The sequence below is a fragment of the Oreochromis niloticus genome, linkage group LG10 (genome assembly GCF_001858045.2).
Source record: "Oreochromis niloticus isolate F11D_XX linkage group LG10, O_niloticus_UMD_NMBU, whole genome shotgun sequence".
Taxonomy (NCBI): Eukaryota; Metazoa; Chordata; class Actinopteri; order Cichliformes; family Cichlidae; genus Oreochromis; species Oreochromis niloticus.
In genome coordinates, this window is record NC_031975.2 from 2,638,616 (window position 1) to 2,665,139 (window position 26,524).

The following is a 26,524-nucleotide window of genomic DNA, read 5'->3' on the forward strand; positions in this document are numbered from 1 at the left end:
GTGTGAAAATATACATGCTGTTGCTCGGTTTCAACACTTTTAATTGGAATCATCAGCCAGAAAATGTGCGATGACACAACCGATGATGAGCCAATCAGCAGTTCTCAATAACAAAATGTGCCAAATATTGTGTTTTTTGTTTTTGTGATCCATCTTGTGAACATTAAAAACACTAGCCAAATAGCACCAGCATGACCTGTATGAAATGTATCAGAAAGTGCAATACCATTTCTACAGCCTAGATTAAAATATTGCATTGTTTCTATTTAGCAGGTAAAGTGGGGGCAGTTTTACAATAAGACCTCACAACTTTAGTGGCAAGCTGTTTGTCTTAGGACTCTCCCTGTCTCCAACCGTGTGCTGTCATTAATGCAGTCATATTATAAAATCATCTCACATAGAGCGTGTAAAAATAAAATAAGAAAAGAAACAGTCAGCCATAGTAAGACAGCATTTGCTCACGTTCAGGAAAAAGCCCATTTTCTGTCTCCCCATGTGTGAAGCTTGTTAGCTCATCATGAATCAGCAGTGTGACGTTCTGTATCTTCTTGGCATTTGGTAAGACTGAGTCACAGTCGGGCTGAACACTTTAGTTTCAGTACAAGTGGAGAACGCTGCACAAATTTGAGTGTAATACAAAAGAAATGCATTTCTCTTGTATCATCCAAGTAAAATGCATTGAATTGAATTACAAAGCTTTCTGGCTGCTGCTTACGTAGTCAGTCAGGTTTGTAGGTTTGCTTGGCACTGCATTGTTCTGGAGGAAGTGAGGGCTCGCTCGCTTGTCAGTATGTTAGTTGAACCTGAACCACACTCTGTCCCCAGCACTAAGTATGCAATTGGTGGTTGCAGTTTGTAGTCAGAATATGCAAACTCAGCTCCTTCCTCCATCCTAACACCAGCGGAAATGTTTGTTTTACAAGAATGTATTCAAATTTCAAATATCTTCAAGTTTTGTTTCTTTTTTCTTTCCATAGCACAAAGTTATTTTGTAGGTTGACCATTTTAAGGAAAATTGGGTACTTTAGTAACCTAACTAAAGTAACTAGCCACTTCCAGAAATGTAGCCAGCTACGACTCAAGGACCAAGGAGATGGTTTTTAGGGCACAGCCTACAATTTACAAATGAAAAAGCAAAAACAAAAAAGTGTTTTTTTGACAGTCACATACTCACTCACAGAAATTTGTACCCCATGCTCATGCTGTCATCCAGCTGTCAGCAATAAGCTGTCCTGTAACATCCTTAAAGCTTTGGAGGAAAAATATCCAGTGAAAATGACATTAACTGTAACTTGCTGTTAGTACAATTAAAGCTCAGTGCTCACACCACTTTCCAGATTTGACTCCCCATAATTTTTTTCTCCAAAATAAAATTAAAAACTGGTATTTTGATACAGTAAATAATTACAAATTTACACCTACAAATGTTCACAAATGGACACCCAGGTACAGTATTTGCTTTTTGAAATCGTGCCCTCACAAACTTTGGTTCACAGTTTCAGCAGTGATTAATCAGGTCCATACTCTACCAGAACAATAGGGAAGCCCTATTTTGAAAGCATTTAATTATACAGAAAAGTACATGATGAAGTTGAGACAATAACTTTTTTAACCTTCAAAATTAACTAAAGCTGTCAACAAATTGTGAAGACGTAATTGACCTCATGCCAGAATGGTGTCCTGGAAAAGGCAAAGCCTCTCAAGGAAATGATAAAGAAGAAACAGCAAAACATAAAACAACAGCAAGCACGCATCTCAATAAATTTGGACCCACCACTAATAAAATAATCTCTTCTCTGACCCAGTTCCACTACGCTGCTGTATGCAGCCATATATGCTGATGCCATAACACTGCCTCCACCATGTTTTACAGGTTATATTATTTCCTGTGTTCAATAAAGTGTTTCAGAACTCGCTTTCCGATGGCAAAGAGTGAAAACAGCTGCACCTTACACCTTGTCGTAACCGTTTGTGTATCCATTCATGAATGCACCATTTTGATGTAGACCTTGACAGTAATATGCCGGTTTCCTTCAAAGTGTTCTTGAGTGCAGGGTTTGTCTTCAGCCTCTGAGCTCAAATCTTCCCTTTGTGACTGATTTATTTTGCAGAGTGTCATTGTCCAAAATTCTATAGATCTACACTCTTGCTTCGTAGTCATCGCACACAAAACACTCACTGCGTTAGCATACTATTGTCTGCACTTCTTTTACAGTGTATCTGACATGAGAGAGTACAGTTCAGAGGACCTGGCATCCTGCTTCATAGCGTGATAGTGCTGGTTTGGTGAGGAACTGCTCTGTGTATTGATCTGCTCATGCAGTATTCCCTCTACTTCGTGTGAGAATTTGCCTCTGATCTGAACCAGCTTTCAAGTGGGCAAAAACAATCTGACTCAAAGGCACTTTTTTTGTAATGTACATCAATAGAGTAGCAGAGTGTGCAGAAAAAAAGCAAGCCTCCAATAGTGGTTCAAAGGGTAATGATTTTCTCTGAATGGCCTATCCATCAGAACTACACTTAATTCTGCTTTATACCGATCTAACAAACTCAAAATAGTTCAGGAGGATTTCAGTGAAATGTCATTCCATTGAATTTCCAGACAAATCTTAATTCCAGTGAAGATTTTTCAACAAGACTCATTTGTTCATCAACAGCAGGTGAAGCACAAATGGTGAGGTAAATTGTTGAACATAGCTACAAATCTTAGTGTGATGACAGTAGTGTATGTATGTATACATGCACCCTATCTCCTACTTAAAAGGTTGAATCATAGTTTGCATGAACATCGTCACAAATACAGCGATGATTAACATCTGTATGTTATTACAAAAATCTTTATATTCATTCATATTCATCATCCCTCAACAGTACACTGTCCACTTGTATTACTTGGCACATTCAGTGTGTATGGAAATTTGTTCAAGTCACCAGTACAGTGATTATTCACACCTCTGTGTTTTAAAAAAAAAAGACTTATTATAAATCCAAATTCTTTGGATTTTTCTATATATTATGTTCATATGTTTCCTTTCATAATCCCCACTGCAAAGGCTGTATTACCTAATCCGTCTGTGTTTCTTTCATGTGTCATGTTCAGTGTTTGTCTCCCGTAAAATAACTTCTTTCAAAATGCGCCGCTGGTAACTATAAAGATAATAATGTACTGTTAATCAGCGCACTAATAATTTGCTCCGCCATTTAATGAATTATTGGTGATACTTGAAACCATTAAAGCCAACTTAGTCTTTAATGCCGCAAAACTGAAAGTTTCAAACCTGCAAATGAGCAAAACTAAAACACTGATTTCAATAAAACATGTTAATTAACTGATGATATCATTTTTTCAGTTGTTTCATTTGTAAGTGCAGTTTTCTTTATTTACTGTGCTGTTGATGCCAGTGGTTAAGACACAGTTGATGGAAATATAGTTTTATAATAGTACATCTAAAACACTGCAAGGGTTTGTGAAACGGTAAAAGATGCTTAAGCGTTATACTGCATATTCATCAGTGCCAGTATTTTGAGAAAGAAATGTTGTTCCAGACAAGTTGGCAGCTAAGACTCTTTGAATATCTTCCAAAGTCTAATTAACAGACTTAGATATCAGCAGTACTCTGCAGTCAGAGATGACAGGCTGTATCACAAGACATGAATCATTCTGTGTCACTCTTTTTATTCCAGAATCAAAACAGATTTCATGATCTGTAAAAGTATTAAACAATGACCCCAATAACTCCTATCTGACGCACCTGTGATCCTTAATAGTCTCCTGTAAATTACTTTTATCAGCATAAAAGTTCTCAGTATTTGAGCTACACAGACCCCCAGAGGATTTGTCAAAATGATCTCTATTACAGCTTTAGTCTATAGTTCAATAAGCACTGACACGGCGTGAAAAACCTCTAAACATGCAGAAAGCGTGTCTTCTCTGTTGATGCTACATATTTGAAAAGACGGATGACTCAAAGGAGGAAAAATAAAAAGGGTTCAAACCTTAATTGCAGACCGGAGCTGCTCAGCATCCACTTCTCTGCATGTTGCCTTCTCCTGCACTGCTTCTGCTTCCAAGCTCAAATGATCTTGCCAAGGCAGATTTCAAACACTCTTTGCTGCAGTCACTGCCATTCATACACAAGCGCTGCATCCCTGAATGAATGAATAGAGCTTACAGGTGTACATGTCGGGAGAGCGCTGCCAGAGCTCACGGCGTGCTCCAGCGCTCACAGACTGAGACATGGAAGAAGAGAGGGCAGCTTATTTGGCATTATCAGCCCGCCCTCCCTCTGGTCTACTCTCCTCGCGTTCCTCTCTCTGTCACTGTCTCCTCTCTTATTCACCTTTTTATCCCCTGCCTATCCCCTCAAAGCAACTGCTCGGCTTCCTCTTGTCTTGCTGTAAGTATGAGTGTAAGTAATTGTCTTATTCCAGCAAGAGGGTGTACGTGAGAGAGAGGCAGACACGACTTGAAGCAAGCCATCTGTGAGAGAGTATTTATATGAAACTGAAGGAGAATTTCTGCTTTTGAGGGAAGGACCAACCCCCATCCTCTCTGAGACAAACAGCTACTGGCATGTATCAGAAAGGGATGAACAGCCGACTTCGTACAAGAAGATGAGAACGAAAGAGACTTCCGTGTCTTCAGATCTAAGGTGCACACAATGAGGAGCTGCTGATTTAAAGAAGCATAAAATTACCTTGGACACAATTACATTTTTTGACAGTGAAGGATCACCTCTCAGGAACCTTTAAGTGCTACTTTTCCTCTTTTTGAAAGGTGTGACATTTAGAAGAAATGCTCAGCCACTAAACTTGAGTCTAACCTTTACTAAATAATGGATTGTGGCTGTGAATCATGTGACACCTCAGTAATTGAAAAACAATATGAAAATTCCAGAGGCTCGCTTTGACAGTTGTAAGTCTACAGCCGTGTGCACTTTAGTTCACTCAGTCATCTATATTTATTAAACGCAAGAAAACAATGTTGCTTTAAGGAAGACACGCTCTCCAATCTGGAAGCGATGAGGTGAAATAACTCCTAAAGCCATCAGTCACGTTGTGAAATATTTCCACTCTGACGCCATTTTTACTGCACTTCACATACACACATCTGACTAGAAGTATTTAAACATCTATAAGAGCCTAAATGATTGTCTTTTCCATCTATTATGACAACACGCATCAAACAGGAAATTAATTGCTTAATTTCCAAAATAAAATGTCACGAGTAGTTGTTATTTTTGCTCTGTCTGGTTGTGTATTTTCTTTTTAAAGCAGCACCCCATAACAACATGCATCATCCATCTAGTTTCATCAAAATGAGCCTGGACAGTGCAACAGCTGTGGCATTTCAAACTTTGAATGTTGAACTTTAAAGTTTGTCCCCAGTCACAGAGATTTGTAAGTAAGACTAAATGTGAGCAACTTGACTTGTCTTGCAAGGCAAAGAAGAAAAGCTGCAGTTGTTTGCTGACTTTGGTTGTGTGCTATCAATGCAGCTAAAAACCTAATTGCTATTTTTGTTTTTCAGCTGTGAGGCCTCTAGTTGTCAAACCATCGTTTATAATAAAAGAAAGATATTATATAAAAGTCAGCCTGTGGCCACTGGCTAAAACAAGTGACTGCTCTGGATTTTTCAATATTTGATTAAATATTCTAAATATTTGATTAAACAAACACAGTCAGAATATATTTTAAAGTTCTTTTAAACAATAAGTCACCCAAATGGAGTAAATATATGTCAAACAGTTTTTAATCTCACTCTTAAAGGGGAAAAAAGCAAAATACTAGTTCTGTTCAGAGAGGAAGGTTTGAGTACGTACAGCGTGTTGTGTTCACGCTAGCTCAGAATAATATCATATTGCTCTGAGTACTGGTACTGGTGGTGGTGACTGCTTTACAGTTGTGGAATATTTTCAGTGTCTCTGTGTCTCTACAGTTTGCCTTGCAAGAAGAACAAGTAGGTCAAAGCGCCTCGGGACTCTGTAAGCATTTTGACAGACTTCCAGATCTCCTGGAAGTTGGTCTCCAGAGGGGTGAAGGCAATATTTAGGGCAAACCCCTGCACAGTAATCTCCTTCCCTCAGCTAATGCATTAAAAAACTGGGAACATGAAAGTATTTCAAATAAAGGGAAATAAATGCTAACGTGATAAAGCTAGGCTAGCTTCATTAAGGTAAGATATACACATGGCTGGCTGAAGCACTCATCTGCTTTTTGAGAGATGATACGCATCATTATTATTGTTGTTTCAATATGCATTATTTGTTTTCTGTGTTACTGTAAGTACGGTACAGTTGTTGCATTGCTAATTCTAGTCCCTCACTAAAAGCAAAACCCACCTTGCCACTGTTACCGGACAACAGCTTGCACAAACTGGAGCAATGGTGGTAAGAGGGGCTGCATTGGAGAGAGAACAAGGAAAAGGAAGTTGCAGGGGGAAAAAAAGGCTCAGCCTTGCTGAAAGGCCGGGTATTTTGTCTCCGCATGTCTCAATGGGCAGCCCTCAATGTGTGTTAATTCATCCCTCACAAAGGGCCTTGAAGCAAGGCTTTCCCAAACCAGCAAACAAATCACTTCCCTCCCTCTCCATTGGTATTCTGAGGATGATTCTCCAGTCTTTGTGTAGGGAAATGAGCAGCAGAATAAGAAACAGATTTAAGTTATAGGTGCGGTTTACTCGGGGATCGCTTTGATTGAAATACCTCACACATGAACAGAATGTCCTCGTTTTGAGTCTATATCAGTATTTTCCTGTCTATACTGAGACAAATACCATCTCTGTGTTGAGATGAAGTAGGCTATTCTGCCATTAGCAGTCCATTTAAGTTAAATTTAATTAGCTGTTAGCAGCCTGTGATTCCACTCCTTCATTTCATTCATAAATCCTCATTTACAATCTGTTCTGGGAGCACTGCTGCTTAATTTATTATGATATAGCTCTAAAAATGTCTTTATTATGACTGTGTGAGAAAGTGGATATTTCTAATAGGCTCTTATTTAGTGCTAATTAAGCTATCCATAAAACAATGCTAAAGGTTAATGCTTTGCTAAAGTAACATTCTTGTCACAGTCTGGTTTCCTGCAGCAATAAAATTATTTTAAGTTAATAGTGGCTCAGAAAACCACTGTCATCGCCTCATTCATTTTCAGCTGTTTTACAGTTTTTCTCGATTGCTTAAACACATTTCTTGAAACTATGCCTCGTATTCCCAAAACAGTAAACACAAAACTCACCCAATTTCCCAAACATCGTATTGTCAGGTCAAAATGAAGCTCTACACTCAAAACCAATCGCTCTTGCTGAAAAAACAAACTTTGCCCACAGAAGGCCTCAAAAACAAACACATGACAACATAGTCGCACACATTGGTGCAACAAATGTAAAACTATATTCCCCAAACTAGCAAGTTATGTTGCTTGTGGTTCTTGCCCTCAAAAATCTTTTCCCAAGATGAACACATAAGATGCAATCAATGTATATACAGTGGCACACACACCAAAAACATTAGTCCACCTCAGCATCCTGTCAGTGGTCTGGGTCAGGCCAGAGAATCTCATCCACATCACAGGTTGTATTGGCCCTGGCCAGGCAGCAGGGGTAAAATCCTCTGACATGCCTGATCCACCCCTGGCATGCATATACTGATATGTCTAGGCAGGGGTCTTCTACGGCCTGGAGGAGGTGCTTCGCTCGCGAAGATGATTGTCAATACGAATGGCCAAGCTCACAAGAGCCTCAAAGTTTTCGGGTTCATCGTGTGCTTCTTCCCGAGCCTCTGTGTGCTTCTGGGACTGTCCCAGAAGCACACAGAGGCTCGGGAAGTTGCAGTGAATGTTGTTTATTTACAGTGATAGGGGTATTTACAAGGGTCAGGGCTATTTACAGTGACAAGGTCAACGTGGGAGGGGAAGAAAACAAAACACAGATCCCAGGGCGTGTCGGAGTATTGGTGGCGTACTGGAGCGATCTAAGGAAGAAGGACAAAACAGTGTTAAGGGGGTGACTCCGAAAGCCGAGAGCAAAACGTATGCCAACGGGGAGAGTTGGAGAGCTTACTTGACACACTGAAAATGCAAACGTGGACGGTGACCTTCTGGAACCACAGGCAGAGGCGAGGCAGATCTCCCTTTTAGATCAGGGAACACAATTTCCAAAACAACAGGTGGGCGAGCAGGTAGCGGGACAGGCTAGTGCAAGGAAACACAGGCAAGGAGACAAATCCTGAATACTTAGCAGAAGTAGCGTCAGTCTTGAGAGTTTTAGTGCAAAACACATTACTACTTGTGGAAGCGACAATACTCCGACACCAGACATCCGTCGCACAGCTCTTTAAAAACGCTCCCTCTGCTGACGTCTGATGCGTGCTGGGGATCCCGCAAAGCACCGCCCCGCCTACCTGTGCCGAAAAAGCAAAACAAGCCCAAGAACGCCACACATAAACACACCAGCTCCTAATACCTACACAATAAAACAGGAAACTGGGGAAATGAACCATTACCTTTGTTGGGTGCTTCATACAAGTCTAATTGTTTTGCATGCAAGTCTTTAAGGGTAAGAAAAAAGCTGCTTAAGTCCCAACTCAGATATAAGGTGGTGCTCCACTTAGAGCTGAATAAAAGTACTGCACATTCTGAAACACTGGGCTAACTGGCTCTTTAGCTACAATGCTAAAGTTGCATACAGTAAACAGACTAAGTGGTGTTTTTGTAATAAACTTGGTAGTTTAATTGCTTACCTGGTGTTGACATGAATTTATTGGCTGATCCCTACAGTGCCAACATACTACTCTTCTCTTTGCATACTAACTAGGATGTGATTAAAGGAGCAGTTTTTCCATGGTACAGTAGACACTTGGAATCAAAGTCACTGTGGGTCTTGTTGCTATAAAACTGTTTTATTTTTTGTGTGCATGCTGTTTATTTTCTACTACAACTATTAATGACATGCACAGTAATATAGTTGCTACAGCCTCTGCTCCTAGCAGTATGTGCAATGTGTCTAGTTTTTCTTTGCTCAAGCATCTCAGAATTGAACATGTTGGTCTAGAAATAAGCTAAATGAACAAAACTGAAGTCTAGTTTAACACTACACAGCATCTACAGCTTACAAATTCAAGCACTGCTGGAAATGGTTTAGGTTTTTGTCTCTGTCAGGCTGTTGCTTTACACTTAAAATAACATTTAGCTGCGTTAGGATGTGCAAAAAGCCTGCAGCCAAGCTTTCAGAAACACTGATCCTTATTTCTCATTTGAAGAGCTTTAAATTACACAACCAGTTTCACAGTTATCTGGAAGGTGGCTATGTCTTGTTAGAAATGACACCTCTGTGAATGTTCTTTTATTTTTCACATTGCTGGATGCTGTGTAGCTGTTTCATCTGAGGCTGTTTCCTGGCACTCATATTTTTTTTTCTGGTTGAAAAATGGTGCTTAACTTTAAAGCAGAGCTCCACAAAAGTGATGAAATTTAATTGGAGTGGTAAATACACACATTCAAAAAGTACTGGTGTTAAAAAAAAAAAGCCAAATGCAGAAATTTTCAGTTGGATCTGCCTCTTGTGTTTGCTGCAGTAAAACCACAACCAAGCTGACATTCTTCTTTCATCTTTTTAGCCAAGGCTAAGCCCAAGGTTATTTTCTATTGTAGGATAAATTATTAATGAACCAAATGGCCTAGCTTCATTATTCAATAAGAAACAGTGTCTGTCTTGTCCATGTAGATGTGTTGTAGTTTTGGGATCGTGTAAGAATCAAGCCCTAGGTAAAAAATCAATATTTAAAAAACAAAACAAAACTTTTCTTATGCAAGTCACAAGTGATTTTTTTTAAATATGTAAACTACATTTTGAGCCATTTTGAGTTTGAATTTAAGTGGGGGGGTTTTTTGCATCTGTTTCTTTTCTTCTTCTTCTTTGCATCATATTTTTATGATTTTTGTCTGAATTTGCTATTTACTGTGAGATTATGAGCAATTTTCTTTTTTATCTACACAAGTTTAAGTCTTCTACAAGAGCACAAGTGTTTACAAAGGAATTTAAACAGACATTTTTAAGTGTAAGATGTGACTCCCTGCATTGCTGTCTATGTTCTTACACGATTTATTTCTTAAATTACACTACAGCTCAAAGAGTCATTCACACCTTTGGCAGTTTTTGACATTGGAAACATGGTACTTCATGTAACATCATTATTTATTATTATTACCAATCAAGTGCTGCCCTCTTAAATGGTTGGATGTGCACTTGTTATAAACCAGACAGGTCCCCAAAACAGCTTTTGGAGTAATATCAGGATTTAGTGTCCAAAAAGAGTAATATGATGTTATAGTCCCTCAGTATTACTCAATGCGTGTTTGCTTCTAAGAAAGAACATTTGTACATTTGTAGTTTTAATGTGAAACAAAGTATGATCTCTTATGTTTTGTTAGTGTGATGTAAAATAAGTGGGATCAGTTGTTCTATAACCTTAATAGGCTACCATGCCTTTTACCATGCCAAACCTGCATTATGTCTCAGTCATACTTGAATAAAAATACCATGGCAACTGTGCAGCAAGGTAAAATTGATGGTTGTCTGATGATTGCACAGAATTTTTGTAACTTTCACACCACTTTCAATCACAAGGAAATTGCACAGGTGATTGCAATGCGTCACCAAACAGCTGAGGTGTATTTCGGGCTGGCTGCAATCACTCTTAGACAGATGGTTGAAGATTGCAAGTACGTGCTATCTAGTTAATAATAAAGATATATTACCAATACACTGTAATTGATCAGAGTCATTACCTTATTCTACAGTATTCTACAGCAATCTCTTTGAGACAACACAGCAATAAATTGCAAATCTGAATCAAATCTCGTTCCATCTATACAAATAGAAATTCACATTAAATAGAAAAAATTACATTAACTAATTACATTCAGAGTCTAGCCTGAAGGACAGCAAATTTAATTTTGTTCTGTAATATTTTGGCATTTGGAATATAACCAGTCAAGTGCTCAACTGCAAAAACATGCATTACAACATGTATGCAATTGTACCCATCAGTATAGATGGACTTAGACTGAATGCAACATGTTGGGAAAAATGCTATTTTTGGTCAACTTTCACACTAGATTGAACAAATAAGACAAGTTGCAACAAAAAAAATCAAAATCAAAAAGAACTCAAACGGTTCAAACACCGCGTTAGAATTCTGACTCAGAATTCTGAGAAAAAAGAATTCCAAGAAAGAAATAAGAATTCTGACTCAGAATTCTGAGATTAAAGTTAGAATTCTGACTCAAAATTCTGGGGAAAAAAAGGATTCTGAGAGAAAAATTTTAAATTCTGACTCAGAATTCTGGGAAAAAAGTCAGAATCCCAACTCAAAATTCTGACATTGAAGTTAGAATTCTGACTCAAAATTCTGAGAAAAAAGAATTCTGAGAAAAAATGTAGAATTCTGACTCAAAATTCTGGGAAAAAAAAGGATTCTGAGAGAAAAATTTTAAATTCTGACTCAGAACTCTGGGGAAAAAGTCAGAATCCCGACTCAAAATTCTGAGATTAAAGTTAGAATTCTGACTCAAAATTCTGAGAAAAAAGAATTCTGAGAAAAAATGTAGAATTCTGACTAAAAATTCTGAGAAAAAAAGGATTCTGAGAGAAAAATTTAAAATTCTGACTCAGAATTCTGGGAAAAAAGTCAGAATCCCGACTCAGAATTCTGAGATTAAAGTTAGAATTCTGACTCAAAATTCTGAGAAAAAAGTCAGAATTCTGACTCAAAATTCTGGGAAAAAAGTCAGGATCCCGACTTACAATTCTGAGATTAAAGTTAGAATTTTGACTCAAAATTCAGAGAAAAAAAAATTCAGAGAAAAAATTTAGAATTCTGATTCCGAATTCTAAGAAAAAAGTCAGAATTCTGAGATTAAAGTTAGAATTCTGAGAAAAACGTAAGAATTCTGACTCAGAATTCTGAGATCAAAGTTAGAATTCTGAGAAAAACGTCAGAATTCTGAAATTAAAGTTAGAATTCTGAGAAAAAAGTAAGAATTCTGACTCAGAATTCTGAGATTAAAGTTAGAATTCTGACTCAAAATTCTGAGAAAAAATGTAGAATTCTGACTCAAAATTCTGGGAAAAAAGTCAGAATCCCGACTCAAAATTCTGAGATCAAAGTTAGAATTCTGAGAAAAAAGTCAGAATTCTGACTCAGAATTCTGAGATTAAAATTAGAATTCTGACCTAAAATTCTGAGAAAAAATTTAGAATTCTGACTCCGAATTCTAAGAAAAAAGTCAGAATTCTGACTCAGAATTCTGAGATTAAAGTTAGAATTCTGACTCAAAATTTTGAGAAAAAAGAATTCTGAGAAAAAAATGTATGATTCTGACTCAAAATTCTGGGAAAAAAAAGGATTCTGAGAGAAAAAGTTTAAATTTTGACTCAGAATTCTGGGGGAAAAGTCAGAATCCCGACTCAAAATTCTGAGATTAAAGTTAGAATTCCTAGAAAAAAGTCAGAATTCTGAAATTAAAGTTAGAATTCTGAGAAAAAAGTAAGAATTCTGACTCAGAATTCTGAGATTAAAGTTAGAATTCTGACTCAAAATTCTGAGAAAAAATGTAGAATTCTGACTCAAAATTCTGGGAAAAAAGTCAGAATCCCGACTCAAAATTCTGAGATCAAAGTTAGAATTCTGAGAAAAAAGTCAGAATTCTGACTCAGAATTCTAAGAAAAAAGTCAGAATTCTGACTCAGAATTCTGCGATTAAAGTTAGAATTCTGACTCAAAATTCTGAGAAAAAAGAATTCTGAGAAAAAATTTAGAATTCTGACTCCGAATTCTAAGAAAAAAGTCTTCTGAGTCAGAATTTTCTCAGAATTCTGAATTCTGAGAAAATAGTCAGAATTCTGACTCAGAATTCTGAGATCAAAGTTAGAATTCTGAGAAAAAAGTCAGAATTCTGACTCAGAATTCTGAGATTAAAGTTAGAATTCTGACTCAAAATTTTGAGAAAAAAGAATTCTGAGAAAAAATGTATGATTCTGACTCAAAATTCTGGGAAAAAAAAGGATTCTGAGAGAAAAAGTTTAAATTCTGACTCAGAATTCTGGGGAAAAAGTCAGAATCCCGACTCAAAATTCCGCGATTAAAGTTAGAATTCTGAGAAAAAAGTCAGAATTCTGACTAAAACCCATGTTGTGAACAAGTTTTATTCTGACTCAGAATTCTGAGATCAAAGTTAGAATTCTGAGAAAAAAGTCAGAATTCTGACTCAGAATTCTGGGATTAAAGTTAGAATTCTGACTCAAAATTCTGAGAAAAAATTTAGAATTCTGACTCCGAATTCTAAGAAAAAAGTCAGAATTCTGACTCAGCATTCTGAGATTAAAGTTAGAATTCTGAGAAAAAAGTCAGAATTCTGACTCAGAATTCTGAGATGAAATTTACAATTCCAACTCAGAATTCTGAGATTAAAGTTATTAATCTGACTCAAAATTCTGAGAAAAAATAATTCTGAGAAAAAAGTCAGAAATCTGACTCAGAATTATGAGGAAAAATTCAGAATTCTGACTCAGAATTCTCAGAAAAAAGAATTCTGAGAAAAAAGTCAGAATTGTAACTCAGAATTCTGACATTAAAGTCACAATTTTATCTTTCATAATATTTTAGGTATTGATAGAGAGTAAGTATAAAAAACCTGATTAGCAGGATAATTTTCATCGATTTTATCACCAGACCTGCGGCCATATGTTTTGGACACTCACCTTAAGAGAGGGGCTGAGCTGTCAACTGATCACCGCCTGGTGGTGAGCTGGATCAGGTGGCAGGGGAGGACACTGGACAGACCTGGTGCACCTAAACGTATAGTGAGGGTGCGCTGGGAACGCATAGCAGAGGTCCCAGTCTGCGAAATCTTCAACACACACCTCCGGCAGAGCTTCAACAGTATTCCCAGAGATACCAGGGACATTGAGTCTGAATGTACCATGCTCAGCACCTCAATTGCCAAAGCTGCTGCAATGAGCTGTGGCCGCAAGGTGGTTGGTGCCTGTCGTAGCGGTAACCCCCGAACCAAATGGTGGACACCAGAGGTGAAGGGAGCCACCAGGCTGAAGAAGGAGTCCTACTGGGCTTGATTAGCCTGTGGGACTTCGGAGGCAGCTGATAGGTACCGACAGGCCAAGCGGAATGCGGCTTGGGCAGTGGCTGAAGCTGAAACTCAGGTGTGGGAGGAATTTGGAGAGGCCATGGAAAGAGACAAAAAGAGACAGAGAAAGAGACTTCTTCAAAGAGATTCTGGCAAACCGTCAGGCAACTCAGGAGGGGAAAGTGGTGCTCTACCTGTATTGTGTATACAGGGAGTGCAGAATTATTAGGCAAGTTGTATTTTTGAGGAATAATTTTATTATTGAACAACAACCATGTTCTCAATGAACCCAAAAAACTCATTAATATCAAAGCTGAATGTTTTTGGAAGTAGTTTTTAGTTTGTTTTTAGTTTTAGCTATTTTAGGGGGATATCTGTGTGTGCAGGTGACTATTACTGTGCATAATTATTAGGCAACTTAACAAAAAACAAATATATACCCATTTCAATTATTTATTTTTACCAGTGAAACCAATATAACATCTCCACATTCACAAATATACATTTCTGACATTCAAAAACAAAACAAAAACAAATCAGCGACCAATATAGCCACCTTTCTTTGCAAGGACACTCAAAAGCCTGCCATCCATGGATTCTGTCAGTGTTTTGATCTGTTCACCATCAACATTGCGTGCAGCAGCAACCACAGCCTCCCAGACACTGTTCAGAGAGGTGTACTGTTTTCCCTCCTTGTAAATCTCACATTTGATGATGGACCACAGGTTCTCAATGGGGTTCAGATCAGGTGAACAAGGAGGCCATGTCATTAGTTTTTCTTCTTTTATACCCTTTCTTGCCAGCCACGCTGTGGAGTACTTGGACGCGTGTGATGGAGCATTATCCTGCATGATAATCATGTTTTTCTTGAAGGATGCAGACTTCTTCCTGTACCACTGCTTGAAGAAGGTGTCTTCCAGAAACTGGCAGTAGGACTGGGAGTTGAGCTTGACTCCATCCTCAACCCGAAAAGGCCCCACAAGCTCATCTTTGATGATACCAGCCCAAACCAGTACTCCACCTCCACCTTGCTGGCGTCTGAGTGGGACTGGAGCTCTCTGCCCTTTACCAATCCAGCCACGGGCCCACCCATCTGGCCCATCACGACTCACTCTCATTTCATCAGTCCATAAAACCTTAGAAAAATCAGTCTTGAGATATTTCTTGGCCCAGTCTTGACGTTTCAGCTTGTGGGTCTTGTTCAGTGGTGGTCGTCTTTCAGCCTTTCTTACCTTGGCCATGTCTCTGAGTATTGCACACCTTGTGCTTTTGGGCACTCCAGTGATGTTGCAGCTCTGAAATATGGCCAAACTGGTGGCAAGTGGCATCTTGGCAGCTGCACGCTTGACTTTTCTCAGTTCATGGGCAGTTATTTTGCACCTTGGTTTTTCCACACGCTTCTTGCGACCCTGTTGACTATTTTGAATGAAACGCTTGATTGTTCGATGATCACGCTTCAGAAGCTTTGCAATTTTAAGTCTGCTGCATCCCTCTGCAAGATCTCTCACTGTTTTTGACTTTTCTGAGCCTGTCAAGTCCTTCTTTTGACCCATTTTGCCAAAGGAAAGGAAGTTGCCTAATAATTATGCACACCTGATATAGGGTGTTGATGTCATTAGACCACACCCCTTCTCATTTCAGAGATGCACATCACCTAATATGCTTAATTGGTAGTGGGCTTTCGAGCCTATACAGCTTGGAGTAAGACAACATGCATGAAGAGGATGATGTGGACAAAATACTCATTTGCCTAATAATTCTGCACTCCCTGTAGTGCTGGTGGAGCGCTGCTGACTTCGACTGAGAAAATTGTTGGGCGGTGGAAGGAATACATCGAGGACCTCCTTAATCCCACTGACGCATCTTCCGAGGAGGAAGCAGAGTCTGGGGGATGACCCGCCAATTTCCAGGGGTGAGGTCACTGAGGCAGTTAAACAACTCCTTGGTGGCAGAGCCCCTGGTGTGGATGAAGTCCGCCCCGAGTTCCTGAAGGCTCTGGATGTCGTAGGGCTGTCCTGGCTGACACGCCTCTACAATGTTGAGTGGAGATCAGGGGCAGTGCCTCTGGACTGGCAGACCGGGGTGGTGGTCCCCATCTTTAAGAAGGGAGACCGGAGGGTGTGTTCCAACTACTGGGGGATCACACTGCTCAGCCTCCCTGGGAAAGTCTATGCCAGGGTGCTGGAAAGGAGAGTCCATCCGGAGAGTCCCTTAAATAGTGCCACAAGGAAAGTGTATTTGTAGATTGAGCAACAGAGTTGAGTATGCTGGTTGTGTCCATGAAAAACTTGCCAAATCTACTCCACTAATGCTGCCAAGAAGCATTATTACAACAAAGAAATAATCAACCAAACATAAGTTTGAATGCTACGGGCCATTCAATCCTTATACAATGTCTGCAAGAGTTTGGTCCACAGGGACTATGGCTATGAACTCTTAAAGCTAGCTTCAAGGGGCTATTAAAGGAACTGCAGTTGGGCTCCAAGTTCATTTCACAACTCTGTTTGAAAGTTTTGTCACAGCTAAGAGCAGAAGTCTAGTCCTTTCTCAATAAGCCAAAGATTTTTATGGAGTTTTTGTCCAATTACTCACAAAACATGTTGGTTACTGCAGCTTTAAATATGTTCAGTAGTAATTGCTGAGTGGATAGTCATAATGCAAAGACAGAACAGAATTGTCACTGTTCTGTGCAAAGGTTATAAATATTTTATGTTTTATTGCCTTCTTCACTCTCACTTCAGTCACATCGCTCTTTACATGCCTGCGGTCGGTCACATGTTTACTTTAATAAAGCTGTGATATCAACCTGACTGTGATTGTGCGCTGTTTCAGCAAACTGCAGAGTTGTTATAAAATCAATAGACCCAGCATTTCTGCGCTACTGTCCTGGAAAGTGATGATGGATGATGGATTTCTGGTTAATAAAGCTGCTGCTGTTATTGCAGTGTAACTCTAAATTGGATTTCACTGTGCTAAAAGACAAGTGACCCAGCAAGCTCCCGCTACTACATCTGCTTTTTTAATAATAAATTTGAATAAAACATAACACTGTAGTTGCCCCACAATGAGTCAACTCTGTCTGTTTCTTCACTAATGCCACGGAAATTCACAGCAAACACAAATTTCCTGTCTTTTCCTGTGGACACAGGGGCATGGATTTAACTTTAGAGGCTCATTAATAAAACATATCCTAGTGGCTCCTGTTTGATGTTGGATTCAGGAAATATAATCTCATACCTGAGCAAACAAAGCCTCTAAGCAACAAAGAAAACTTAGCGATGCTCACTTCATACCTGGAATATATATCACCTCCTCATGGCTTAAAAGTTACCTCTTTTCTTATACAGCTACATTTGGATAATTGAAATGATCATGTAACTGGGGAGGAAAGCTTTAACAGCTGGATGAGATGGGTTTTCTGTTAGATGTATAATAAACACAGATGATTTAATAATGTATCCTCCCCTCTTTCTGGAAAACAGATGATTTGAGCAAAGTTGACAAAATTCTATTTTCTTTTTATTAAATTAAATTAAATTAATTTCAGTTTTATTTATACAGCACCATATCACAACAGCAGTTTCCTCAAGGCTCTTTATATTGGAAGGTAGACCCTACAATAACACATACAGAGAAAAACCCAAAAATCATATGACCCCCTATGGGTAAGCACTTTGGCGACAGTGGGAAGGAAAAATTCCCTTTTAACAGGAAGAAACCTCCAGCAGAACCGGGCTCAGGGAGGGGCGGGGCCATCTGCTGCGACCGGTTGGGGTGAGAGAAGGAAGATGGGATATTTTTATGAGCATAGGGAGATGTTAGGTTAGCAAAGTAAAAACCTAAAGCTTTTAAATCTAAAAAAAAATCTCCTAATAGCCCAAAAGAGCACTGTGCTTTCAGGTGGCAGGCTTACTTGTGCTTCCTAGACTTTCCAAAGGTAGAATTGAAGAGGGAGTATTCAGCTGTCTTTTTCTCTAATCTTGAACAGTCTTGTAAGTGACCAGGCAGTCAACACAGACAGTGCACTGCTCAAAAGATGGGTTTAAATTTTATTATTCAAAGGATTTTAAAAAAATGCAATTTTAAGAACTAAGTAGGCCAACTAAACAGAGTGTTACTCAAAAATACTAGTTAGCAAAACAAGAGTTTGACTGAATAAACTGACCTTACAAAATGAGAGAGAACTCAGCCTTATATCCTGGCGGAGCCAACTATTCACACAGGGTAAAGACCACAGGGACAATAACGAAATTCAATAAAAAAGAAATTCAATTTCTCCCATGCTGTCACAGCAGAAGGTTCAGTGCTGCCCTGTAACTGTGTGGGTTGTCTCTGGGCTCTCTGGCTTCATAGCACCGTATGTTAGGTTAATTGGTGGATTTGGACACATTTCTTTTTGTGTAAGAATCTGAGTTTCCATGAAATTAAATTTTCTGTTTGAATATAATTTCTATTCTCTCTTCTGTTCGTATTTCCATATTCAAGCCACAGATTTGGTTGTAGACAGTTTTTAAGGTGTACAGACTGTAAACCAGGTTAAGGCGAATTTAGATTGCATCAGCCCCCTTCAATTCTTCTACCATTTCCAGATCATGAGTGAAAGCTGCCATCAGACCTAATCACTCCTCCATTGGATGGGTGGCACTTGGATTTGACATACAGCATTCGATATAAATGCTGATAAGAGGGCAGTATGATGAGAATTGGCCAATCAAACAGGCAAGAGTCCTAACCCAAGACCTTTACAGCACTCCCACTTTTCTAACTGAACCACCATGGGCACCTTGGACATGGCTGGCATCTTTTCACATCCTTACTTCACATCTGGGAGGATGCCAGCCCTGTCCTTCACATGGCCCTATAAAATGAGCCCTAAGGAAGAGACAGGAAACGAATGAGATTAAGCGGTCTTTTTCATATTCCCTGTTATTTGCAGTAATTTCTCCAAAGTAGCAGAACGAATTTGCTTATAACTTCTTGTAAAGCATCTTGCACCAGCCTCGTGTTGCCCTTTATTGCCCGACAACAAGCTGCTTTCTAACTACCTTAAGTTATGCTCATGCTCAAAATGAATAAGCGCCACATTAAAGTAGACCCTTAGCTTTTATTTTCACCTCCTCCTCCAACATTAGGAGACAAACAACCTTGTGTTTAATAATGAGAGGCCGAGCAAGAAGACCTTTATCTCTGGCGAAGACTGGGAATATAATGGCAGTAATTAACTGAACGTTACCCCTCAGCAAGTCCTCCTGAGAACCCCGGCAGTCTTTCCAGCCACCTCCTCCTCCTCTGCCTAAATTGACACTGCTGTCTAGTTTGACATGCTTGCTCACAATGGTGACTGTTTTCAAAGAACGGGAAAGCAAAGTCGATAATAGGAGACCAAACTGCTTTTAATGAAGTACTGGATCTGTGCTTGCATTTACTCTTCATATTTTCTTTTATTAGATTTGAATTTGCTTTAGCGTCTGCTGTAAAAGCCACCCTAAATGAAAAACTGAATTTACACAGCAACGGTAACTTAAACTGTGTCTCAGACATGAAAGAGGAGTAATAAGTTATCTTTGTGAAATCATCAACTTTGAGTTAAATGTTCATTTAGTGCTATAGCTGTGCCACGTTACAAGAGCATTTGTTCTAAAGGGTGCTGCGGCACACCTCGTGTCACTGGAGCAGCCTGCAATAAATCACCATGTCTGGATAATTTATGAATACCAACAAAAAGGGAGGCGTGATCATTATCTTTTGACAGCTCACACAGCATATATTAGATCAGCCAGGTTAACGCCTTTATCTAGGCCACTTTACCATGACAAATAGAGGCGCACAGCTTAATGTGGAGGATGGCTTTATAGTCTGTTGTAGCTTACGTACAATAACTACCTTTGGCCACATATAATTCTAATAAAACTGCAGTCCAGAAAAACAGGCAACACACAGCTTTCCACATTTCCTTAGAAACAGCATGTGGTCATGAGAGGAGAATGTAATATTGATTTCAGTACAGTCCTCAGCTCTCGAATTAAAACATGTTGAAAGATTCTGTTGCTTGAAGAGCTTGAGACAGCAGAAGCTCATTGCAAATTAGCTTGAAAGTTTGGCTGTAATCAGCTGTTGAGAGGTGGGTTATTTTTGACAAGGCGAGCATCCCCTGCTGTTTTGTAAATGGCTCTGCTATCAATGGTGAAAACAGGTCCAGAAATCAACCTGACATTTTCCTCCTACTGCATGTGGTTCGCTGCAGGAACACATGTTTATCATCTACTATTTTGCATTATCATCACCCTGGCAATCTATTATAGAGCTTCCAGGAAATTGTTGATGTTATTGAGCCTCACAGCTTGAACTGTTATTGTCATTTCAATAACATCCCTTAACTCAACAATTTAACTCATTCATCCTACAGTATTTTTGTCATGCTCTCCTCTTTGTGACAATCATCTAATGCAGTTCTCATACTGTCAGCAGGGATTTTAATGTAAGATAAATATGTCTCCATATCACTAGCACTATTTCACACTGAGATAGCCTCCCACAAACACGGACTGCAAACTGAAATGTAATCTGTCAAATGTGAAAGAAGCTCTCCTGACAGCTGTCACATCATGACAAGTGTGTTTTTATCCCCCCCCCACTATTTTTTAAACACACACATAAGGTGACAGAGGTTTGAAGTGACTACTAATATGTCTTGTGAGAAAAACTACAAAATGATGCATAGAATCCTCAAAGAGATTTGGAACAATAATAAAATCATGCAAAGCAGGTAAATTATGCAAAAAAGATTCAAAACAAGCACAAAAAAGAAGAAAGAAATCCATGCAAAATACTCACAATTTGATGCATAATAACAAGGAGATGAGAAACGGCAAGAAATAGATACAAAAGAGATACAACAAAATTCAAAATAGTCAATAAGATGCAAAACTACAAACAAAACCAAAACAACCAAAGAGAACTTCAAAACTGCCACAAAGAGATTCATAACAACTACAAAGAGACAGAAAACAGCCACCAGAAGATGTATAACAACAACACAGAGAGCAAATGAACAAAAGAGAACTTCAAAACAGCCACAACGAGATACAAAATAAACACAATGAGATGCAAAACAACAACAAAAAGATGCATAACAGTAACAAAGAGGCGCAAAAAAGACAGATAATGAGTTCAATTTAACAAATACAAAACACCTCAAAATACAGAGATGCAGAACCCTGTGAAACCATGTCAGAGACACAATGAGCACAAAGAGATGGAAACATTTCCTGTTTCTAAACAACTAATCTCACATTGAGTGCACACATTTTTCTCAACCGAGATTGTACATTTTCTCTAGCACTGTCCAATTTTGAGACACTTCATTTGTGCATTTAAATTTCCTGATTTATATTGTTTATGTTTATTATTATTATTATTATTATCATCAGCATCATCACTGGACACTTGTGAAATTCAGCCACATATCTAAACACAAGTAGATTAAGAAGTTGAAACATGACATCAAAGTCCAAATCTAGACACAGTATGTTCTACATTTTCAGCAGTGGAGAAGTATTTTTTCTTTTACATTGTAAATATAATGCTGCTTTCCTTTTTATTTTCTATGAAGGATTTGTATATATTTACATAAGCATTGTCATAGAGTGCTAATTTTAGTTTAAGTAAACAAAGCAAACTTCCAACAACAATGGGAATCTAGAATAATTTAGAGGCCACACAAAGGCAGTCTCTATTTCCAAAGCTGCTGTTGTTTAGATAAAACAAAGCGAATGTCTCTATCAGGGGGCAACACATTATTTGCCAGCCCCACACATGTGATCCATTCTTCTCCATATGAGTTTCTGACACACGTAGGTAACAAATAACATTGTCAAACTGATAGCGCTCAGATTCGAAGAAACATGAGAATACATCTTGCAGCACAAAATAGTTTGGCAATGGGTGTTTAGGACACCTTTCGACATGACAGCGCTACTGCCTCACTGTCAAAATGATTCATCCCTGTTCTGACTGCATTATATATCGCTCCGAGGCTTTCAGATTTTGCACAGTAAGCTATTATTTTATCCATTAAGAAGAGGCTCCATGATGTGGAAGCTCTCAGTAGGTGCAGTATTACCACATTAGCATGTTGTGGCGGTAATAATGTGACGAGTGCACTTTATAAGGGCACTTTATGTGTCCACACAAGCCACTGAACACTTGTAGAGCACAGCTAACACTCCTGCAGTACCAAGCAGCCTCCCTTTCCATCCATAACTGCCATAAATAATTTTTTGACCAAATCAAGAGTAATTTACATTCTTTCTGTTCATCAACTGTTCATCATTCTTTCTGACCCCATAAGCTTTGTTTGTTATCTACTAAGGTACAATTTAAGAAGAGGTCCATTAAACATTTTATCAGTTATCATGAGATCATTTACTTTGTAGTAAAATGTAATATATCTGCTCTCTTTTATTACCTGGATTAAAAATGACTTGACAGGTTCATGAACCTTAATTCAGCTTGAAACACAGAACACAAAATAGGCAAAAACAATCCTGCGTAGGCCGGGTGACCGTCAACGAGCCAGGTGGATGGCGGGGAGTCGGATGGACGGCACAATGGGCTGTTGTAGACGGGCTTACCTGGGAATGTGCGGTGGATGCGCATAGATGCTTGAAGCTTGAATCTAACTGCTAAAGGGCTAATGACGGCATCGATCTCATACGGTCTGAATAAACCATTCATAAAAATAAAATAAAACATTCATACTGCTTTAAGCTATGTGTCAGAAAAAAACTGCCTCTTCTTTTATTTTAATAAGGTCCCTGTTTTTCATTTAGCAGGAGTGTCATTGTTGAGAAACTGTTTCCTTTTAGGACACGCTATATTCACTGACCTTTCTGAAAGAGAGCTGCTTTCTACTTCCATCTCTGTTCCAGATTTCCCACACCTGATTGCCGCAGCTGGACATCATTCAGAACATTTGTGGAAGTTCATATATAGCTCCAGCAATAAGTGTTCCTTGTGATTTGGCTACTGGGCTCTGAGAAGTGTGTGGCTGCGGGGTTAGTGTTTATATATAGATATATAGCGATAGATTGAATTTAAAGTAAAGGATAGTGGTATATTTGTGGGACCTATTTGGTAAAGTGCTTTATTTATTAGTGAAAGCTTGGCAGCGGTTCCCTGCCATTTTTGTTTATGCATATATTTGTTCTGTTTTGTGGCCTGCCAGGAGGGCTAGGCATTATATGTTTGGTTTCAGTCCGGAGATTAGTGTTTCTTTTCTTTCTAGTAAGAGTCGGTATTTTTGTTTCTTATTTTGGCCTTGGAAACTTGGTGCTCATTTGCTTCTTTTTCCCCTCCCATTTATTTTTATGGTGTTGGGTAATTGTAAATAGTTCATTAGTTGTAAATAGCTGTAAATAGTTCATTGTAAATTTGTTACATGAATTATTTTGATGCATAGATAATTTGTTTGGAGACTCAGTCTATGGTCTGCACTGCTGACACTTTGTGTTACACTCTTTGTGTCTCCTAGACGTTGCAGGTGAGGACAGTGTGACAGGACAATCTAAGAAAAGGAAGTATTCCATTATGCATTTCATGGTACAAGGCCTTGTTAGTGGTGTGCTAGCATCTAAGGTATTGCCATCTTGTCATCTTGACAGGGGGTACTTTTTTTTTTTACCGTTATAGGAACTTCTGAAATTTTTGGCAAATAGAAAATTATAAAATGCAGGAGTAGCCTATAATTGTTATTGTACACTTTTAATCTTTTGTACACTTGGAAATGGCATTTGTATATCACTTTTCTAGTCTTAGTGACAGATAATCTCAGATATACCTATAGTATGGCCAACTGAAATTCACAGACAAACCTAACATGCATTAGTTTGGATTACAGAACAAAAGTTCAGGAAGTGTCAAGATCTAAAGCAGGCAGATGGTGCGAAGCCAAGAGAGGAGCCAAATGCAGACGCGTGAAGACGGGAGTTAACAGAAGGTGTCACGACTGGGGCAGCAGTCGTATGAAGGTGAGAAAGGAGGATCCAATAGCAGACAGTGGCGGAGGTGCAAGTGGGTTTTATTTACAGTGCACAAAACCAAGGTGTGGAGCAGAACCGAACATAAACCTAAACTGGGCAAACTAATACAAAAAGGAGGACACGGAGCGAGGAGCAGAGAGACATGGAGAAACACGGGATAATGCAGAGTACACAGAGATTCACAGAGAAACACAGACGACGCGACGAGGAGCACAAGCAGAGACGCAGTATAAATACACACATCAGGTAATCAGGAAATAGCACACAGGAGGGGACACAGCTGGAACTAATGGACATAACGAGACACAAACCTACAAAGTAAAACAGGAAACACACAGACTGTTTTACACAACCAACTGGGGACATGAACAGAACACAGAGGAGAGACACAGGTAGGGATGATAGAAACACAACTCAAACCCTAAGAACAAATACAAAACAGCAGAAACTGGAAAATAATAACAATAAACTCAAAACGCTGGGTCATAGACACAGGATCATGACAGAAGGTGAGAAGACCGTGACAGATGAGACATGACAACAAGACTGACATCCACAGGAGACACTGAGGACAAAACACGGGGAAAGAGAAACACTAAATGGAACTAAATCACACCCATAAGCAATAAACACAATAAAGAGAAAACTCATAAGCACAAAAAAATGAACTAGGAAGCATAGGTCACTCTAAGAGTACAACAATAATGTCCACAAAAACCTTCACATTGGGTCAAAGACCCAGAACCATGACAGGAAGGGTAAAACGCAGAACCTTCTTGCTATGATGCAGCAGTGCATCATCACTTCACTACAAGTATTTTCACAAGTATATAAGCCTGATACAGAAGGGAACTTGCTAGAACGTATTAGGTGAAATATTAATTTGTTTCACCTAAATAAATAAATGAACACCAAAATCTTCAAAATGATTTTTTACTTTTATTTTGTACTTTTATAAACATGCAAATATGAACCATTTTCTTATATGTGTATTATTCAGGGTTCCTAGGGCTAAAATAGTTCACACGTTTAATATTTATTGGCCCTATATTCTCGTAAATTTGTCTTTTTATGTTATTGCAAACCTATATATAAATATATATGAAAGTATAAAACTGAACATTTCTGTGTAGAACATACTGGGGCAAAGTTCAGAGCTAGGTAACCGTTTAGTGCCTGTGAACCATGCATTGCTTTTGTGTGCAACAACATATTCTCAGCTGGATGTGAGAAGGAGATGCCATCAATCAAAAACGTTGTTGCATCACAGCACGGGGAGATTTTGCTATGTGTTCAATAGACTAAACTTTTGGGTGGGATTGCATTTGAAACATAACTTTTGTGATAACTTTGCAGAGTTTATGTTTTATACTTGTATAAATACTATAAATACAAAAATGATCATATTATACACTTATAAGTAGTTTGCACATTCAAATTAGTGATATAAAATATTTGTTGTACTGCCTCTCTTCTCAAGTGAGCTGAATATAACCAAACATATTTACACCACATATTGAAAATGGCACTTTGAAACGATGTGGTTGTCACAGCAACCAAGCCCTCTAATGAATTTACTGGTCTGTTTGATATAAGCTTGAATAAGATTGTACATTTCCTCAGAGAGCATCTATAAGAGAAACATCACCTCACTTTATTATCACAGGCACTCTTGATTAATTTAAAAATAAATAAGTAATAATGAACATGTCAAAGTATTATTCAGAGATAGGGTGTTGCTTTCCACTCACCGACATGAAGCTGTCATATAAATAGCTTCAACGGGTGAGCACTGTATATGAGCAGGAAATAATGTTGCTGAGCTGAGGCTGGTGAAAAGGCTCACACATCACCGCAGGTCATTTCACAGGATTTTACTTTGAAAATGCTCTTGAAAACAAAATCGGTCCCTCTGTGAAAGCGTTGACCTAAATGCTTTTCACCAGGTGACCAGAAAATAACCCAAGATTGCAGATTGTCTGATATTTTACGTTCCTCTCTCTCAGTGACACCGTGATCCTTCCCTCAGTGAAACGCTTTAGCGGAAATATATTTTCCTTCAGTCTGCTAGAACTTTATGACACTTTATGTGAATCACTAGGGAAGGAACCCAGGTATCTTACAGAAATCCCATATAGTCAATATAAACCTGTGGGCTACCTGCTACGGGTTTTCATATAAGTGAAATGCTTTTAAAGACACATTTATGTGTCCAAATATGAGTTTTTACACCAGAAGTAATTTCCCCATTCTCCCGCTCAATTAAAATTGTTTTTCAAGGACCGTGTACAAACCTCATCAATCTAAAACAATGACGAGAGAGATTTTTGTTCCAGACTTTG

At 38.6% G+C, this 26,524-nt stretch overlaps 1 protein-coding gene and 1 long non-coding RNA gene across 3 annotated transcripts in view; both read right to left on the reverse strand.

The window, feature by feature from the left end:
• b3gat1b (beta-1,3-glucuronyltransferase 1 (glucuronosyltransferase P) b) overlaps positions 1–4,496 on the reverse strand; it is a 62,563-nt gene extending 58,067 nt beyond the window's left edge. The window contains exon 1 of one of the 2 annotated variants that reach the window (XM_013266655.3): positions 3,997–4,496. The gene's annotated coding sequence lies outside the window, so the exon portion shown is untranslated. The remainder of the gene's footprint in view (positions 1–3,996) is intronic. The other variant, XM_003458969.5, reaches the window with a different exon arrangement.
• A 3,339-nt stretch (positions 4,497–7,835) lies between these two features.
• On the reverse strand, positions 7,836–8,818 carry LOC112847991 (uncharacterized). Its single transcript, XR_003221850.1, has 3 exons — positions 8,739–8,818; positions 8,060–8,399; positions 7,836–7,970 (listed from the first exon to the last, which is right to left on the reverse strand). It is a non-coding gene; the product is annotated as an uncharacterized LOC112847991 (long non-coding RNA).
• Positions 8,819–26,524: the final 17,706 nt, after the last annotated feature.